Source organism: Antechinus flavipes, chromosome 1, assembly GCF_016432865.1.
Source record: "Antechinus flavipes isolate AdamAnt ecotype Samford, QLD, Australia chromosome 1, AdamAnt_v2, whole genome shotgun sequence".
Classification (NCBI taxonomy): domain Eukaryota; kingdom Metazoa; phylum Chordata; class Mammalia; order Dasyuromorphia; family Dasyuridae; genus Antechinus; species Antechinus flavipes.
Window position 1 is genome coordinate 633,919,250 of NC_067398.1, and position 20,087 is coordinate 633,939,336.

Below are 20,087 nucleotides of genomic sequence, written 5' to 3' on the forward strand. Positions count from 1 at the left end.
GAGCAAGAAGTCAAATGTATTCTAGAATATATTAATATGAAACAAGGGAGAAAAATAATTGGGTTCACAAATGCATGATGAATGATTTTCTTTTTCTGTAAATTGTGCTATGGAGTTTGAGCAGATGATCATTAATGTCTCTTCTTTAAGTTCTAACTTTCGATGAATCTTTGAAGATATATTATTAAAAGGTAAGTTGTGGAGCATAAGTCCTATAAAGCAAGGAAAATATCTTAAATATCTTTGTATATTAATCCAGTTTCATCATTACTTAACAGAGGGCCATGTTCATAACCTTTCCATAAATGTTTGTTGAATGAAAACTCTTGCTTTTCAACTCAAACATGATGTCTGAAGTTCACAATAGAATTTGAGTTGCAAGGGCCCTTCGGGGGTAAGTTTAACTATCTGGTGGAAGTTTGAGTGTTGTCTATAATAGTCAAACAAGTAAGTGTCTTTTATTATATGGGAATATATAACTTCTGTTTTCCGTCTGATTGAAATGACTTGTAATGCTTTTTAAGACTTAGTTCTTTAGGAAAATAAGAAATATTGGAGGGATGTAGAAAAAAATGAGATAGGAATGCACTGTTGGTGAAGTTGTATATTGATTCAGCCATTCTGTAGAGCAATTGATAATTATGCCTAAAAGACATACCTTGTATACCTTTCAACTAAGTAATACTACTACTATTCCAAAGAAATAAAAGAAGAAAAATGTGTACAAAAATATTTCTAGCAGTTCTTTTAGTGGTGGCAATGAATTAGAATTTAAGGGGATGTCCATCATTTAGGGCCTTGTATGTGATTGTTCTGTGCTGGTGAACAGTTTGCTCTCAGAAAAAAAAAATGAAAGATTATATGAACTGATACAAAATGAAATGATCAGAACCAGGAGAACATTATATAATAAGAGCAATATTATTTGTCAATCAACTATGAATGATGTGGTTATTCATGGCAAGGCAATGATTCAATACTATTCTGGAGAACTGATTAAAAAATGCTCTTTCTAAAGAAACAATTCATGAAGTTTGATTGCAAATTAAAGCATACTTTTTCCTTATCTTATCTTCCTCCCTTCCTTCCTTTCTTCCTTCCTTTCTTCCTTCCTTCCTTTCTTCCTTCCTTTCTTCCTTCCTTCCTTCCTTCCTTCCTTCCTTCCTTCTTCCTTCCTTCTTCCTTCCTTCCTTCCTTCCTTTCTTTCTTTCTTTCTTTCTTTCTTTCTTTCTTTCTTTCTTTCTTTCTTTCTTTCTTTCTTTCTTTCTTTCTTTCTTTCTTTCTTTCTCATGACTTACATGGAGATATGTTTTTCATGACTGAGTATCATATATAGCATCAAATTGCTTGCCTTCTAAACAAGTGGGAGAGACAATGAGTGCCACATGGAAAGAATCTGGAAATCAAAATTTTATTTTAAAGTATTGACATTTTAATTGAAAGAAAATGAAATACTAAATTAAAAATGTTAGTTTTTTTGTAATTTTCTGATTTGTATGGTTATAACGTATTTAATTCTTCTTTTCTTAGGACTTGAAGTTTATAGATTTAGAGTTGGAATGGAAGTCATACTCTTCCATTTTTATTTATGAGGAAACTAAAACTCAGGGATTACATCTAACATTGTTATAAAGTTGAATTGACTTGGAGTCCAGACTTTTTTTTTCCCATGAATTGTGACAAAGGAGCAAAATCTTATTTTTTCACTGCCATAAACTTTTCCCATCGATTTTTTTTTTAAGTTTAAGCAAATTTCCAGATTTATATCTACTGTGTTTACTCCTGGATATCATGGAAATTAAGGGGACTGGTTTCCAGTTTTAATTCTTTCATATCTATATAAATGAGAGGTTTGGACTGAGATTTCCTTTAATTCTGTATTTTATTATGTAGCATCCTATGTATTTTGATCACTACTAACACTAAATACGCTTTTATAAGTTCTGTATTTCTTTAAAGATCTGAATGTTTGAAGATCTCTTATCCTTTGTCCTCCAAATTGATTCTGTCATCAATTTCTATTAATTGTCAATTTGTTAAGTTTGCAATTTCCTTGTTAAATACTTACTGCCTATTGAATTGAATTATTGCAACTGCAACTCCAATTATTTCCCAGTTCTCTATTTGATTGCTTTTCTGTTTATGCTTCAAAGCTAAGTTAAGCAAGAATCATCTTTCTAAAGTACCATTTGGTACCATGACTCCTTTTTTTTTTTTTTTTTTTAATTATCTCAGAGCAGCTTACAAACATCTCTTGAATCTAATGGAAATAATTTATCATTCATAGGTTTCGGAGTCTTATTAATCTGTGAGTTATCTGAATTGGTACATCCTTCACTCTGTGTAGTCTTACAGCCCTCAGTTAAGTGAAACCAATGATCATCCAGGACCTTACTACCTCTAATCCAAGCTCACCAGAGAGAATAGAAACAGACCAAAAAACAAACCAAAACAAAACAACAAAGCAAAAACAAAAAGAAAAAGCCCCCAAAATGGGAGATTCTTTTCAAGAATGGAAGTGCTTTGAGCTTACATTCGAGTAGTCATCATATGTCCCATTCTAGTATTTCATGACTTCAGTGAATTTTTTTGATAGCTTAGCATGCAAGATTTTTCCAGGGACACAATTGTAATAAGCACAAGAGCTTTACTACTTCAGATACTTGATAGCTCTTCTTACTTTATTGTTTTTCTTCCCATCAGTACACACATAAGAGGAAATCTCAGAGGACTTTCTACATGAAGGAAATCTTACAGCAGATGGTAAAACTCTGGTCTTGACTAAAGAAAATACTGTGAGATTAAAAATAAGGAAGGCAAAAATACTTTTGCTAATTTAATCATATCTTCTTCCAAAAGTTTCATTTTCCCATTAATCCCCCCTTTTCTTTATTTTCCCAACCAATTCTTGTGGCAAGAGGTAAGACCCAAGAGTTTGGGCAGTTAAGGTATTTTATGATTCTCTAAGCTTTTCCTTGAAAATATAACATTAGAAAATGTCTGAACAAATGTGGAAGGAGGTATGGAAAAGCAAGGGGACACATTAAAATTTTCAAAAAATAATTCAGTTTCAATTTAGGCTTTGATATTAGTTGTGTGAGTATGTTTAAGTCATCGAATTTATTTGAGCTTCCATTTCTTTGTAAAATAGCAATGTAGTACAATTGTCCCTTTTACATCATGACTTTCTCCAATGTGGTTTTGATATATCTCGAGTTGGCAAAAATATTCAATGGGAATTTTGAGGGAGTTTTGTAGAAGCCACAGATTATACAGGAAAAAAAAAAGTTCAGAATGCTGAAAATATATGTATAGTATTATATGTATTATCATATTTTACCTTTTTAAAAAAAGTTTTAAATAGCTTTTTATTTACAAGTTATATGCATGCATGAGTAATTTTACAGCATTGACAATTGCCAAACCTTTTATTCCAATTTTTCCCCTCCTTCCCCCCACCCCCTCCCCTAGATGGCAGGATAACCAGTAGATGTTAAATATATTAAAGTATAAATTAGACACACAATAAGTATACATGACCAAACCATTATTTTGCTGTACAAAAAGAATCGGTCTCTGAAACATTGTACAATTAGCCTGTGAATGAAATCCAAAATGCAGGCAGGCAAAAATAGAGGGATTGCGAATTCAATGTAATGATTCTTAGTCATGTCCCAGAGTTCTTTCGCTGGACATAGCTGGTTAAGCTCATTACTGCTCCATTGGAACTGATTTGGTTCATCTCATTGCTGAAGATGGCCAGCTCCATCAGAATTGATCATCATATGGTATTGTTGTTGAAGTATATAATGATCTCCTGGCCATGCTCGTTTCACTCAGCATCAGTTCATGTAAGTCTCTCTAGGCCTTTCTGAAATCATCCTATTAGTCACTTCTTACTGAACAATAATATTCCATAATATTCATATACCACAATTTATTCAGCCATTTTCCAATTGATGGGCATCTATTCAATTTCCAGTTTCTAGCCACTACAAACAGAGCTGCCACAAATATTCGTGCACATACAGATCCCTTTCCCTTCTTTATGATCTCTTTGGGATATAAGCCCAGTAGTAACACTGCTGGATCAAAGGGTATGCACAGTTTGATAACTTTTTGAGCATAGTTCCAAATTGTTCTCCAGAATGGTTGGATGTATTCACAATTCCACCAATGATGTATTAGTGTCCCTGTTTTCCCACACCCCCTCCAACATTTTGCATTATCTTTCCCTGTCATTCTAGCCAATCTGACAGATATATAGTGGTATCTCAGAGCTGTCTTAATTTGCATTTCTCTGATTAATAATGACTTGGCGCATCTTTTCATATGGCTAGAAATAGTTTCAATTTCTTCGTCTGAGAATTATTCCACAGGTCTGAGAGGTAAACTATCCTCTAATTTATTTATAATCTCATTCTTTATGTTTAGGTCATGAACCCATTTTGCCCTTATCTTGGTGTATGGTGTTAAGTGTGGATCAATGCCTAGTTTCTGCCATACTAGTTTCCAATTTGCCCAGCAATTTTTGTCAAACAGTAAGTTCTTATTCTAAAAGCTGGGGTGTCTGGGTTTGTCAAACACTAGATTGCTATAGTTATTGACTGTTTTGTCCCTTGAACCTAACCTATTCAATTGATCAACTAATTTTTTCCTTAGCCAATGCCAAATGGTTTTGGCAACTGTTGCTCTATAATATAATTTTAGATCTGCTATAGCTAGGCCACCTTCATTTGTTTTTTTTTTTTTTTTTTTTTTTTTTTTTTTTTTATTAATTCCCTTGAAATCCTTGACCTTTTGTTTTTCCATATGAATTTTGTTGTTATTTTTTCTAGATCATTAAAATAGTTTTTTAGGAGTCTGATTGGTATAGTGCTAAAACAAATAGATTAGTTTAGGTAGCATTGTCATCTTTATTATATTTGCTCACCTTATTCAAGAGCATTTAATATTTTTCCAATTGGTTAGATCAGACTTAATTTGTTTGAAAAGTGTTTTGTAGTTTTGCTCATAAAGTTGCTGATTTTCCCTTGGCAGATAGATTCCTAAGTATTTTATACTATCAGTAGTTACTTTAAATGGAATTTCTCTTTGTAACTCTAACTGTTGGGTTTTGTTAGTGATATATAAGAATGCTGATGATTTATTTTGTATCCTGCAACTTTGCTTAAGTTGTGGATTATTTCTAATAACTTTTTTAGTAGAATCTCTGGGGTTCTCTAAGTATACCATCATATCATCAGCAAAGAGTGATAATTTGGTTTCCTCATTGCCTATTCTAATTCCTTTAATCTCTTTCTCAACTCTTATTGCCAAAGCTAGCATTTCTAATACAATATTGAATAACAATGGTCATAGTGGGCAACCTTGTTTCACTCCTGATCTTATTGGGAATGGTTGCAGTTTTTCCCCATTACATATGATGGTTTTAAATAGATGCTGCTGATTATTTTAAGGAAAATTCCATTTATTCTTATACTCTCAAGTGTTTTTAATAGGAATAGATGTTGGATTTTATCAAATGCTTTTTCTGCATCTATTGAGATGATCATATGGTTTTTGTTAATTTGGTTATTAATATAGCCAATTATACTATAGTTTTCTTAATGTTGAACCAGCCCTGCATTCCTGGTATAAATCTTGCTTGATCATAGTGTATTATCCTGGGGAGGATTTTTTTGTAGTCTTTTTGCTAATATCTTATTTAAGATTTTAGCATCAATCTTCATTAGGGAGATTGGTCTATAATTTTCTTTCTCTGTTTTCAATCTACCTGCTTTAGGTATCAGTACCATGTCTGCATGAAAGGAATTTGGTAGGACTCCTTCATTCCCTATTTTATCAAATAATTTATATAGCGTTGGGGCCAATTGTTCTTTAAATATTTGGTAGAATTCACATGTAAATCCATCTGGTCCATTTTTTTTTTTTTTAGGGAGTTGATTAATAGCTTGTTCTATTTCTTTTTTTGAAATGGGACTATTCAAGTAATTTACTTCCTCCACTGTTAATTTGGGAAGCCTATATTTTTGGAGGTAGTCATCCATTTCACTTAGGTTATCAAATTTATTGGCATAAAGTTGGACAAAGTAACTTCTTATTATTGCTCTAATTTCCTCTTCATTGATGGAAAGTTCTTCCTTTTCATTTTTAAGACTACTAATTTGATTTTCCTCCCTCCTTTTACTAATCATATTTACCAAAGGCTTATCTATTTTATTGTTTTTTTCATAGAACCAACTCTTAGTTTTATTTATTAGTTCAGTAGTTTGTTTTTTTACTTTCAATATTATTAATTTCTCCTTTTATTTTTAGAATTTCAAATTTAGTATTTGATTGAAGGTTTTTAATTTGGTCTTTTTCTAGCTTTTTTAGTTGCAAGCCCAATTCACTGATCTTCTCTTTATTTTATTCAAGCAAGCCTCTAAGGATACAAAATTTCCTCTTATTGCTGCTTTGGCTGCATCCCACAGATTTTGGTATGATGTCTCATCTTTGTCATTATTTTGTGTGAAATTATTAATTGTGTCTATAATTTGCTGCTTCACCCAATCATTCTTTAAGATGAGACTGTTTAGTTTCCAATTACTTTTTGGTCTATTTACCCCTAATTTTTTGTTGAATATAGTTTTTATTGCATCGTGATCTGAAATCAAAGCATTTACTATTTCTGCCTTCTTGCATTTAATTTTGAGGTCTTTATGTCCTAATATATAGTCAATTTTTGAATAGGTTCCATGAACTGCAGAGAAAAAAGTATATTCCTTTCTGTCTCCATTCAGTTTTCTCCAAAGATCTATCATACCTAATTTTTCTAATATTATATTTACCTCTTTAATTTCTTTCTTATATGTTTTGTGGTTTGATTTGTCTAATTCTGAGAGTACAAGGTTGAGATCTCCCACTATTAACAGTTTTGCTGTCTATTTCTTCTTGCAACTCTCTTAACTTCGCCTTTAGGAAGTTAGATGCTATAACACTTGGTGCATATATGTTTAGTATTGAGATTGCTTCATTGTCTAGGCTACCCTTTAGCAAGATATAGTTTCCTTCCTTATCTCTTTTGATTAGATCATTTTTTGCATTTGCTTGATCTTAGATAAGGATGGCTACCCCTGCTTTTTTTGACTTCACCTGAAGCATAATAGGTCCTGCTCCAGCCTTTTACCTTTACTCTGTATATATCTCCCTGTTTTAAATGTATTTCCTGTAAACAACATATTGTAGGGTTCTAACTTTTGATTCAATCTGCTCTCCGCCTCTGCTTTATGGGAGAGTTCATCCCATTCACATTTACGGTTAAAATGACTAATTCTGTATTTCCTGCCATCTTGTTATCCCTAGATTATGTTTTTCTTTTACTTGTTCCCCCTAACTCTCTTTCCCAGTTTTAAGCTTATGTGCCCCACTTGTATCATGCCACTCACCCTCTTTAGGATCCCTCCCTCCCCACCTTTGAATCTCTTCCACTTTCTTGTACCCTTCCCTTATTATTCTTTTTCTTTTCCCTTTTCCTCTCCCCTTTTTAATGAGGTGAAAGAGGATTTTCTCTAAAACAAGTATGTCAATTATTTTCTCTTTGAGCCAACTCTGATGAGAGTAAGATTCACCCAATATTCCTCCCCCTCTCTGAGTTCCCTTAGATATGATAAGCTTCCTTTGCCTCTTTGTGGGATGTAGTTTCCCTCTTTTTATTCCCGCTTTCCCCCTTTTCTGACATTATCCCTTTTCCATTTCTACTTTCCTTATTTTAGGTTATGTCAGTAAAATCGAATTATACATGTAGTCTTTTTGTATATCCACAACATAAATACAATTCTCAAGAGTTCCTTTTACTTTTTCTGCATCTCTTGAGTCTTGTGGTTGTAGATCAAATTTTTTGTTTAGTTCTGATTTTTTCCTTAGAAACAAATGGAATTCATCTATTTTATTAAATGTCCATCTTCTTCCCTGGAAGAAAATGCTCAGCTTAGCTGGGTAGTTTATTCTTGGCTGCATTCCAAGTTCTTTTGCCTTTTGGAATATCAGATTCCAGGCCCTTCAATCCTTTAATGTGGAGACAGACAGATCTTGGGTGATCCTTATTGTGGCACTTTGGTATTTAAATTGTTTTTTTCTGGCTGCTTGTAATATTTTTTCCTTAATCTGATAGTTCTGAAATTTGGCCACAATATTCCTTGGAGCTTTTATTTTAGGGTCTTTTTCAGAAGGTATTTGATGAATTCTTTCAATGCCTATTTTACCTTCTGATTGTATTACCTCTGGAAAGTTCTCTTTGATGATTTCTTGTAAAATAGTATCTAGGCTCTTTTTTTCATCATAATTTTTGCAAAGTCCAATAATCTTCAGATTATCTCTCCTAGATGTATTTTCCAGGTCTGTCATTTTTCCAAGTAGACTTTTCATGTTTTTTTTTTTTTTTCCAATTTATCATTATTTTGGTTTTGACTGATTCTTGCTGTCTCGATGAATCATTAGTTTCTATTTGTTCAGTTCTGATTTTTAATGAATTATTTTCTTCATTAGCTTTTTTTTTTTTTTTTTTACTTCTTTCTGTATATGTCCAATTGAGTTTTTAAATGAATTGTTTTGCTCTATGGAATTTTTTTCCATTTCACTAATTTTTTTTTTTTTTTTTTTTTTTTTTTTAGTGAATTGTTTTCTTTATCCAATTCACAGAAACTACTTTCTTGCGAGTTCTTTGTCTTTTCCAATTCACAAATCTTACTTTCTTGTTCACAAATCTTACTTTCCAGAGATTTTAAAAATTTTTTCCAATTCACAAATTTTGTTTCCCTGCCCTTCCTGGGAATTTTTTACCTTTTCCAATTCATATTTCAAAGCCTCTCTTTCCTTTTCCCATTTTTCTTCTAACTCTCTTTTGAGACTTTTAATGGTCTCCTCTATGAGAGCATTATGTAAAAGGGGACAGACAGCATTCTCCTTTGGGGTATTGTCTGGCAGCTGTTTGCTATTAGTCTCTTCGGGATTGCAGACCTGCTCTTTTTCTGTATAGAAGTTGTCGATAGTCCTTTTAATATTTTTACTCATTTTTAAAAGCCTTTAGGGTTTGCATTCAGGGCAAGAGGGTTACCAGCTTCCTCTGCAGAGCAAGGAGAAATATGGGAGTGCTCTGAGTGAAAGTTTCCCCCTCCCCCACTGGAGGTTATTCAGCACAGTCGAGCCACAGAAGTGCCCAGTGGAGAACTGCTGTGTGGTTTAGTGACTGCCCTAAGGCTAGAGACTAAGCTGTGAAAGTGTTAATGCCCCAGGCCAGACCAGACCCTCCTCTCTCTCTTCCCCCCCCTCCCCCCCCAGGGCTGTGGGTATTAGCACCTGACCAGGGAATAGCCCTGCTGGGAAGGAAGTCTCCTCCCAGAAGGCTCTGTCCAGAAGCAAATCGCCCTGCATAAATTCTATTGCCCCAGGCTGAGCCCCCCCCCCCCACTGTGCAGATTATAGGCTGCCCTGGGCTGTGCCCCCCTGCAGTGCAGGTTCACAACTGCCCCAAGGAAAAGCCCCGTACTGCGGATTGGGGCTGGGAGTTTGTGCTGTGATCTGTGCTCTCACCTCCGGTTTGGGGCTCCACTGAGAGGAGCTTAGAAAGTCGTGTGTGCCTTCTCCACCATCTTGGCTCTGCCCATATTTAACCTTTTAATACTATAACATCTCAGACTTCTTTTCTGGTAAGACGGGAAAAAAATTTTTTTTATATGGGTTTTTCTGATTGGGGGTGTGCCATGTCTCTCATCCCTACAATCTGGAGGGGATAACTGTACTTGTATTACCTTTCTCAAAAAGTAAGCAATTCTTATTAAATGTTTTTTTTGCCAAGTTGCAAAATTTAAAACACTTTAAAAAGGTGAATTGTTATTTTCATTGAGCACTTCACTCACCTGAGAAAACTAGGTTCAATTATTTTGCTCCTGTGACAAACAAAAATCATGCTGATGGTGTGTTTGGAAGGCTACAGTAAAAGAAACACCATACGGAGGGAAAGAAATCCACCTGCCTAAATCTGAGTTCATTTGTTCTCTTTATCGTGTCCCTGAAATTGGTTGATGCCAAAGGAAGCATGTGTCAGTTTTTATGCATCTCATTTACAGAGAAGGAGAGAAAAGGCAGACAACTTCAGAAAAAAGGCACACACACACACATATAGATAGACAGACTGGTTGATAGACTAGGGTCACCTTTTATTTCTCACCTTGAGTGCTTGATGTCTCTTGAAATTTAAACTGGCTATGTACTGAAGAAACACATGGGTTTAATCAGTGGAGGCCTTTGGAAAACAGTGATATTTTTTCTTGTTTTTGACTAGAATTCACTAAGAGAAGAAGCAAATGAGACCAACCATCCCAGCAGGAATGTCAGCCCACCAATATATGTAACACTGTAATCCTTATGCCATTTGCTTGAATCCACATTCTCCATCAATAATAACAATGGCTTTCACTTACATAGCTGGTTATGTCCTATAACATATATAAAATCATAGCTCATGGGAATATCTTATATTAGGACAAGAAGGGTCCAATCCCCTCATTTTGGAGAGAGAAAAATTGAAGTCTAGAGATGTTACAATGATTTATACAAGTTTGGATAGTTAATAAATTGAAGCCCAGGTTTTCAAATTACAATCCAGAGCTAGAAAGGATTTAGAGCCTATCAAATGCCAAATTCATTTTATAGATGATAAAACTGAGGCACACACACACAAACACACACACACACACACACACAACACACACACACACACACACAAACTGAGTGACTAGCCTAGGGCCACACAGTTAGGAAGTATCCGAGGGAAAATTTGAGCCTTCATCTCCCTTACTTCAATCCCAGATGGCTATCCTAGTGAGGTTAATAATTTTTTTCATCCCAAGAAATTCTATGATGCCTCATAATTCTAAGATATTTTGAAACATTTCAGGTGTAACTAGACAACGATTCATTTGTAAAAGATCTTAGAATTGTGTTGGATTACAAAATCACTGTAACTCAAAAGTAATATGGCTTATTATTAAAACTAATATGATCTGCATTGAATAGAACAGGTTACTCAGGCTTGGAAGGAAGATAGTCTTGTACTCTGCGCTTGCTACACCAGATCTGGGGTCATTTGTCCAGGACTGGGTGCCACAGTTTAGGAAGGACATTTATAAGCTTGAAAAAAATCCAAAACAATTTGAGTTTGCCTCCAATTATGTGAATCAGTGATCCTGTGATCTCAATATAGCAGCTCCTCTGCCATAATTCCTCCAAAGAGTACTTGCCTTCATGAAATTAGTCCCATGTGAACTGCTACTAACTGTTTCTAAGATACTATATGAGATTATCCTTACAAAGCCATAGCTAATTGTCCCCCTCCCTCAGTGAGTTTCCTATTAGTAGTCAGTTATGTTTAATTCTCAGGTAAAGATGGCAGATAAACAAGAGTAACTACAAAACATTCTCCCTGTAAAACTGGGGCTCACTTTCCCTCAAACATATATGGCATTTATAATGAAAAACAAAGATACTGAAGCACATGAACACGATATACATCTGTCCAAGGCATTATACAACTGTAGTTAGCAGATGGAAGGAATTTCAAACAATACCTATAGAAAGTTCTCCTTAAGCAGCACTCAGAATGAAACTTTCTATTTTCTGAGACTAATCTAAGGGAAAGGAGTTTTGACCAACCCTCTAGCTAAAATAGCCTGATTATAATCATTAGCTGTTAATAAAGTGTTTAATAACCAACTATAAAGATACCCTGATTATTTTAGAAAGTGTTATTAATGGATTTTGAAGGGGCGACATTGGATGACAACTGATGGAGATACTTTTTACTCAACTTTTAGAAAGTCAGGACATGGAGAATCCTACTTTTGCCCACCACTGATCAGGTTTATTTGAAGTAAAACTAATAGGTTAGTTGAAGATACCCTCTCTAGCAACTAGAAAATTTCAGCTAATTAAGCTCAAAGAAATTATAATGTTGTACCAATTATAAAGGGAAGCAAAGAGGTATCCAACTCCTAAAGTCTTCTCTTCCCCCTCCATATACCATCTCTATCTTTCATGTATACATACATAAAACATATATAATATATACACATTCACTCACACACACATATATATATATTTCATATACATATTTCATTTATCAGGGGTCCTCAAACTATGGCCAGTGGGCCAGATGTGGCAGCTGAGGATGATTATCCCCCTTACCCAGGGTTATGAAGTTTCTTTATTTAAAGGCCCACAAAACAAAGTTTTTGTTTTTACTATAGTCCGGCCCTCCAATGTCTGAGGGACAGTGAACTGGCCCCCTATTTAAAAAGTTTAAGGATAGCTTCTCTTTCTTTATTCCATTTTCAAGATAATGTAAGCTCTCTGAAGACAGAGAATGTATTGTTTTCCTTTGTATTCTTAAGGTCCAGAATAATATCTTGGATACAACAGATGCTTAATTGATGTTTGCATAATTGAATTGAATTAGAGAACACATTGGAATATTATAATAGCTAGCATTTGGATTCTTATAACAACTCTATGAGGTAGATACTAACATTATGCCAATTTTATGGAGAAGAAGAGTGAGCATGAGACAAGTTAAGTGACTTGTTCAGGGTGCCAGTGTTAGTAAATACTCAAGAAAAAAATTCCAAATCAGATCTTCCCAACTCCAATTCTAAAAACATTTCCTGGAAATGAGGATAATTTGAATAGAACTATAAGTTAAAGTAGGAGAAAGAGACAGTTAACTCAGAGATAAGATTTACAAATTAGATTGAGACTAAACTGTGGACAGCTTTAAATACCAAGATAAGAATTAAAAACAAAAAAAAAAAGTTTATTCCACTTTTGTAAATTTATAAGAGGATATGGACAAAAGAATTATGCTGTAGGGAAGAGAGACTGGCTTTGGAGTCAGTAAAACTTGGGTTAAAATTCTGTTTTTAATGTACCCTGTTATACATATGCAAATCAATTAATATCTCAACTCTTCAGATAAGTTGCTACAACTTAAAAATTTGAAAGTTTTTGTTGAATTGAATCTATGGAAGAGTGTACACAGAAAGAATTCTTTTATCTGAAGAAATCACAAATAAATTCATAAATAATTAAGTATCTGGATGGATTAATAGGTAGATAAATGAATGAATGAAATGAACAAGAGTAACTTGAGTAAAAAGATTCAGATTGGGTGTGATCTATATTGAAAGGGAGAGTTTGCATTGATAAGATTACAGATCTGCTTAAGTACTAACATATAGAATACAAGGCAACATGTTCAGTCATGGAAATAAAATGAAGAGAGACATAACAAGGACCCTGAGCTCAGAAAGCTTTTAATCTAATGGGGGTAGTCAGGCAAAAAACATTTATTAAGTGCTTACTATGACCCAGGCACTGTGAGAAGCATTGGGGATATAAAGACAGAAACAGTTTATGTCCTTAGTAATTCACATTCTAATAGCAAATATATCTAGGAACTTGTAAAATCTATAAAGGGTGAATGGGAAGTAATCTCAGGGGAATGTTCTAGCATTTCATTTGGGTTGGGGGCTGGGAAAAAAGAGGTAGGGGATACACATCTTGCAGAAGGGAGGATTAATTTGAATCCTAATGAATCTCTGAGAAACCAAGAGACTGTAATGAGGAGAAAGAAATGTTTATGATTTAAATAAGAACACAAAACCAGTATATATCAGAGGTAAGCTCTAACCAGGTCTTCATGCCACTGAGGCTGTTTCTAACTAAAAATAAAGCAGAAGGAATAGCTGGCCCTAAGGTTCCTGACATACCTCTCTTCTATGACCATGAAAGCATTTGTTTCTGCCAGCACTGTAGGATCTTAAACACAAAAAGTTGGTACTTCTCTATAATTTTAAAGAACTCCTCTCTTCTAGGAATGATGACCAGTTGATTCCTAAATTCTAATTTTTTCTGTAAATGTATTAGAGAATTACTTTCACAAAGGAGGAGAAATGATTTAGCTATAGTAAAGGACTAGCAAGCACACCTGGGAAACCATGAATTATTAAAAATAAAGTCTGCATTGAATTCAGAGAAACTGGAACCAACTCCTAGTTAATATGTCTTCTTTGATTGAATTGCAGTGATTAAAAGAGAGGGTGAGTTAATGTGGAGACTTTCCCCTCAAAATGCATATACAATTAAGCTTTCCTTGTAGAAGATAGAAGTTGACACAGGATTCTGTGTATCTGATTATGAAGAAGTCAAAAATATGTTTGGAAAGGAAACTCTTGCATACCCTACATAGAACTAGCCTCATTTATTCCTTTGAAATGCAATTCTCTGATCTGATATTATAGCACTAGAAAATTTATTCCCCAAAAAGAGGAAAATAAGTTCATGGTACTAAATAGTCCCTGATGGCAAAGTATAAGGGAAAATTATGAGTGTATATGAAGTGTATATGAAGCATTCAAGAGTGATGGCTCTTAGATTGAAAGCTTTCAAGGAGATTCTCTTGTGGTCACAAAAGACTTTATTACACCAAAATAGATGGGCTAGTCTCTAAGGGAGTCTAGCAACGAGAAAGAGTTTGGGAGAGTTTTTATACACTGAAACTTGGGTCTCAGTTTCTAGCATGGGGAGAGCAAAATACAGGTAAGGGGGGAGCCAGAATTTCTTTTCATTCAAGTAAGTATACAGAATGTCTTTTTAGCAAAATATTGTCAATCAGACATTATGGGTATTTTGCCAGAAACAAATAAGGAGCAACAAATAAGCAACAAACCAACAAATTGATCCACATTTCTTAGATAGATATACAGTTCTGAATAGACCCTCAGCTGTAACCCATCATATAAATAGATAGAGGTGTGGGCTCCTTAAAACAAGTTGGGGCATAGAAAAAAGGCACAGTGGGTAGGGCATCTACTTGGGAGTCAGAAAGACTCAACTTCCTGAGTTCAAATGTAAATAAAATAACACCTTCCCTCTAGAAGGCCTTCTGTCTGCCTGCCAAACAGAAAACTTTATATTTGACCCTGGAAATATTAGGAAGCCACTAGAGTTTGTTGGAAAAGAGTGTAATATGGTCAGATCTGTGTTTTAGGAAAATCAATTTGTCAGCTGAGTAAAGGGTACATTAGAATTGAGGAGGGGAGAGACTGAAGGCATGGAGGTAACTCTCTTTTCTTGAAATTTCTGTCAGAAGGACAAAAGCTCTGGAATTTCCCAGAATTCTGAAAAAGTTTCAAAGATTGTCTTTATAATTAACTACATTCCTTTCATCTAATGCCCAGAGGATGGTTATCATGGTTGGGATGCCAGTAGATGATGGGTTTAGAACTAGAGGTCTTGGATTTGAAGCCTGGTTTGGTTACTTATTATCCATGTAATCCTAGTCCCTTCTCCTTACTGGGCCACAACTTTTTCATATGTAAAATGGGGAGAACAGTCTAAATGGCCTCTAAGGTCCTTTTCCATTGTCTTTATTCTAATTTCTAGTGATGTAGGATTTAGCTCTGTAATGTTAAGATTGACACAAAATTATGATGCAAGAGCTTGTGTGTGTGTGATTGTTGGCAATAGGTGAGAGGTGAAGAACCAAATCCCTTAAGATGAAACTGAAAAATAGAGATATCACCAAAATAACTTATATTGACTTCTTTACCATCTACATGCAGAGTATGAGATATGTGCTAGGCTCAATACAAAATTTAGATAAGATCAGCTCTACCCTCAGATTCCTATGAAAAGAACCCCGGAGGCCATTTAGTTCAACTCCCTAATTTTACAAAAGAAAAAATGGAAGAAGATTGAAGTTAAGTTATTTGGCTAAATTCACACGGTCAGGATTTAAATCCAGAGCCTTCAAATCCACTGCTCTATCCATTGTGCTAATGTCTCCTTTTTCCTTCTCATGTCTAGCAGATGGACGAGACAAAACATGGATAAGAATATTTAGCAATTTCAGATGAATGAGATTTTGTGAGGGAGGAAGCAGAAAGTCAGTACTGCTTGGGGCAATATCAGGAAGTAAAAGGAGGGCTTAGAGGGAAGGAAGTGCTTTAGTCTTAGATAAATTCAAGTTTGTCTTTACTGGACTCCACATGCTGTGCCTTAATTTCAGTCACTGTGCTCTATAACCTTTCACTTATTAAAGAAATATTATCATTAATTAATAGGACCTACACATGGGAAATCAAGTGCTTTGTGTCTCATAGGTGCATATATTTTCAGTCAATACAAAGCACACATTCATGAATATCGGTGCATGTATATAAGTTTATATATGTGCACATGTGTGTATGTGCCCATGAATATGCATGTCAACGTGTCAGCTTACAGATAAACTGTTAGAATGAATGAATCCAAGGGCGTTGGGGGAAGAACACATATTGTTCAGGTGGCCTTGGAAACTTCTACCTGCAGTATTAGCACAGATATATAGAACAATGGGCTGATAATTTTTGTGCTAGTCCATGTGAAGACAAGACTTCATGTGAAAGCTGTGTAGGAAAAGTTCTGAAGGAGAGGGACACAAGGTAGCTCATAAGAGCTACAATGTGTCTCCATTGAGACACCTGTGATTCTTAGGCATTTTCCCTTGTCCCAGATTTTCTGTGTACATCAAATCACCAATCCCCTGGGGCAGTTGGCTATGAGTAGATGTATTTCCCCTGAATGTTTTTATAGGTCTTCAGTCATACAGTTGTGCAATTGTATAGTGGAAACATAGATTACACACAAAGAAAAGAAAAAGTCATACATGGGATCTTTTAGATGTCAGCAGCCTAGTCACTTATCTGAATTCCCCCTAAGCTCATTTCATTATCCTTGGTGAGTAGTAATTGTAACTTACAGTTATGTAGCACTTTTTGGTTAAAAAATGCATTTTTAGGAGAGGATTTCTGGGAAGATGGAAAAGTAGGTCAGAAAAATTTCAAGCTTCCCAAATTTCCCCCACAAACAAAACAAAACTGAACTTCAGGAAGAACACAGAGGAATAAAAATAAATAAAAGTTGGGACAGAACAGTGGTCCTCTTGGGATGATTGGAGAACATCCAAAGAAAGGTTTGGCCTGCAAGAAGTAGGAGCATCTCCAGGCCAGATCCACCAAAAGATCAATCAGAGATCCCTGAGTTGGGGAGTAAACTTCGACTTAGTCCCAGGATTTTTCAACTCGCAGAGTGAGTTAAGGAACATTTGAGTAGCAGAAAATTGAGGGAACCTCCACTGATAAGGGATGTTAGGCCCATCTGTGGGGCTGACACATGGCCCTGGATGAAAAGGAACCAGTACAAACTCCATGACTGCAGGAGCAGGGGGGCAAGGATGCTGCTGGTTGTGAACACTTGAATGGGAGCAGAGCTCTTGGTTTCAGATTACAGGCCAGAGGAGAATTGAAGAAAAACCTGAGACCAGAGGCACCATTCCCCATATCCCAGGACTTCATTCAATAATCTACTACCAAAAGAAAAAAAAATAGAAGACGAGGGAGAAAAAACCAATTATAGAAAATTATTGTGGGAGTAGAGAATACTGGGATTTGTCTTCAGAGGAAGATACTAAAGGGGGAAAAAAAAGCATCACCTAGTCCAAAGAGTAATATTAAATGGTCATTTGCCCAAAAAGAATCCATAGAAGAACTCAAAAAAAAAGACTTTAAAAATAAAATGAGGAAGTAAAAAAACAAAAACAAAATAAAAACAAACAAGTAAAACAAGAAAAGTATGAAAAGAAAGAAAACTAATTAGCAAAAGGGATTCTTAAGGAAGAAAATGTCTCCTTGAAAACTAGAATTGACAAGGGGGGAGTCAAAGAAGTTATGAGACTAAGAAATAATAATTAAAAATATAAAGAATGAAAAAAACCAGAAAAGAATATGAGACAAACAACAAATCTGGAGAAAAGATCAAGAAGAGAAAAAAAAGAATAATGACTACTTGAAATATACAATTTTAAAAAATCTTGATACAATAATACAAAAATTAATTAAAGAAAATTATACTTAAAAAAAGAAAAGAAAAAAAGAAAATTGTCCTGAAGTGTAAGAACAAGAGGTTTAAAGTAGAAATAGAAAAAAAAAATGTACTGATCAGCACCTGAGACAAATCCTACAAGAAAAACTCATAGGATCATTATTGTCAAAGTAGAACAAGGCCAAAAAGCAATACCACAATTAGAATCACATAAGACTTAGCAATGGCTATACTAAAAAAAAAAAAAAAAAAAAAAACTGGTCTTGGAACACTAAATATTGAAGAGCAAAAACAAAAAATCTAGGTTATACCCAGAAATATCATACCTGGTAAAATTAAGCATGAATGAAAAAAAAAAAGAATGTTCAATGAATTGCCAGACTTCCATATTTTTGTTGCAAGAAATCCTGAACCTACTAAGTTACTAGAAAATTTGATAAATAAGATCTAAGAGAAATAAAAGATAAATATCAAAGACCAGTTTTAGAAGACTTAATAAAGACAAACTGTTTATATTTTATACATGGAAATATAAATTGGATGTCTAAGATTGTCATAAGCAATTGGATAATTTGAAAGAAAGGTAGAGCTGAATATAATGTGATTTTAAAAAGCAAAATTTTGTAGGAAAAGATAAAATTATATGAATGAGGTGCAAGAGAAAGAAATGATACTAAGGAATTAAATGAGGGAAGAGGACTGGTAGTTTTTGAATCCAACCCACATCAGGAATGGGTTAAAGAGGGAACAATACATATATACCTAGAAGAGCACAAAATCTTCTAAATTTATATAGAAATGAGAGGAAGAAGGGAATAGCATACAGGGAGCTAGAATGGTGTGCAGAGTAACAGAAATGGGGATAAAGTGTGTAGATTAATGAGAATAGGTAAAGAGGAAGAGAAAAGCTGTGTGGAAGGGAAGGAAAAGGGAAGGATCCTTGCAGGTTGGATAGATTAAAGAATAGGTAGAAGTAAAACAGAGAAGTCAGCAGGAATAGGAAATAAGAGATACAAATATAATGATTAGAAGTAAAATTAGAAAAAATAGGGGTAGCAATCATTGATCTCAAAATTAAAGGTATAATAGATTTAATCAGAAGAGAAACATAGAGAAACTACACTATATGTCCTCCATGTAAATCAAAATTGGTTTAGACTACTTAAAATATCTAAATAGTGTAATTTTGGAATATTGCCATGTTATAGGAAATGATGAGTTGGTGGATTTAGAAAAATATGGAAAGACTTGGACTTATGAAAGATGTTATCCGCCATCAAAGAAACAGAATACAAACATAGTATGACTTTACATGGATGTATATGAATACATATGTGTGCATATGTTTGTATGGTTGATTATAGTTATCTTTGTGTATGTATGAATGCAGATATTAATGTTTCCCCTTTGCAAATGAAGAAATTTAAAGATATGGTGAGTTTTCTCAGAAAGAAATAGAACCAGGCCTCAAATCTCAGTCTCTGTTACCAAATCCTGAGTTCAAATTACTATACCACAGTATTTTCTCACAATGGGTACCAGACTATAATATAAATGTATGGATATTATGATTCTAGAACCATGTTGCTTTGCTGTGAGAAGTTAATTTCATACACATGCTTTCTTTTTTTTTTTTTTCTTCCTTTTTTTTTGAGGGATTTTTTGAAGTCATTTTAAAATCATTTTATTTTGATTTTTCTCCTCTTTTTTGGAGGCATATCCCTTTATGAAAAAAATATTTAAAAATTCCATTCTGAGTTTACAAACCATATTTCTTTTAACAGAAAAGAAACAAGTCACATATCCCTGCAGGAAATTTTACTTTTAATAGCCTGTTATTCCATGCAAATGTGGTCTCTGCAACAAGGTATTTCCTTGTCATCTTCAGTAGAGGTCATTCAATGACTTAATTTAAGAAGCATCCAAAAAGATTTTCTTGTTAGCTAGCAATATATTATTTTAATAAATAAGTAATTTAGCACTTTCTATAAGTTAGTTACTGAGCTAAGCTCTGTGGAGACAAAGAATGACAAAAAAAAAAAAGGCTCTTCCCCTCAAAGACCTCATGTTCTAATCAAAAAGACAACTTTTATACAGCTATGGATATACAAAACATGTATTGAGTAAAT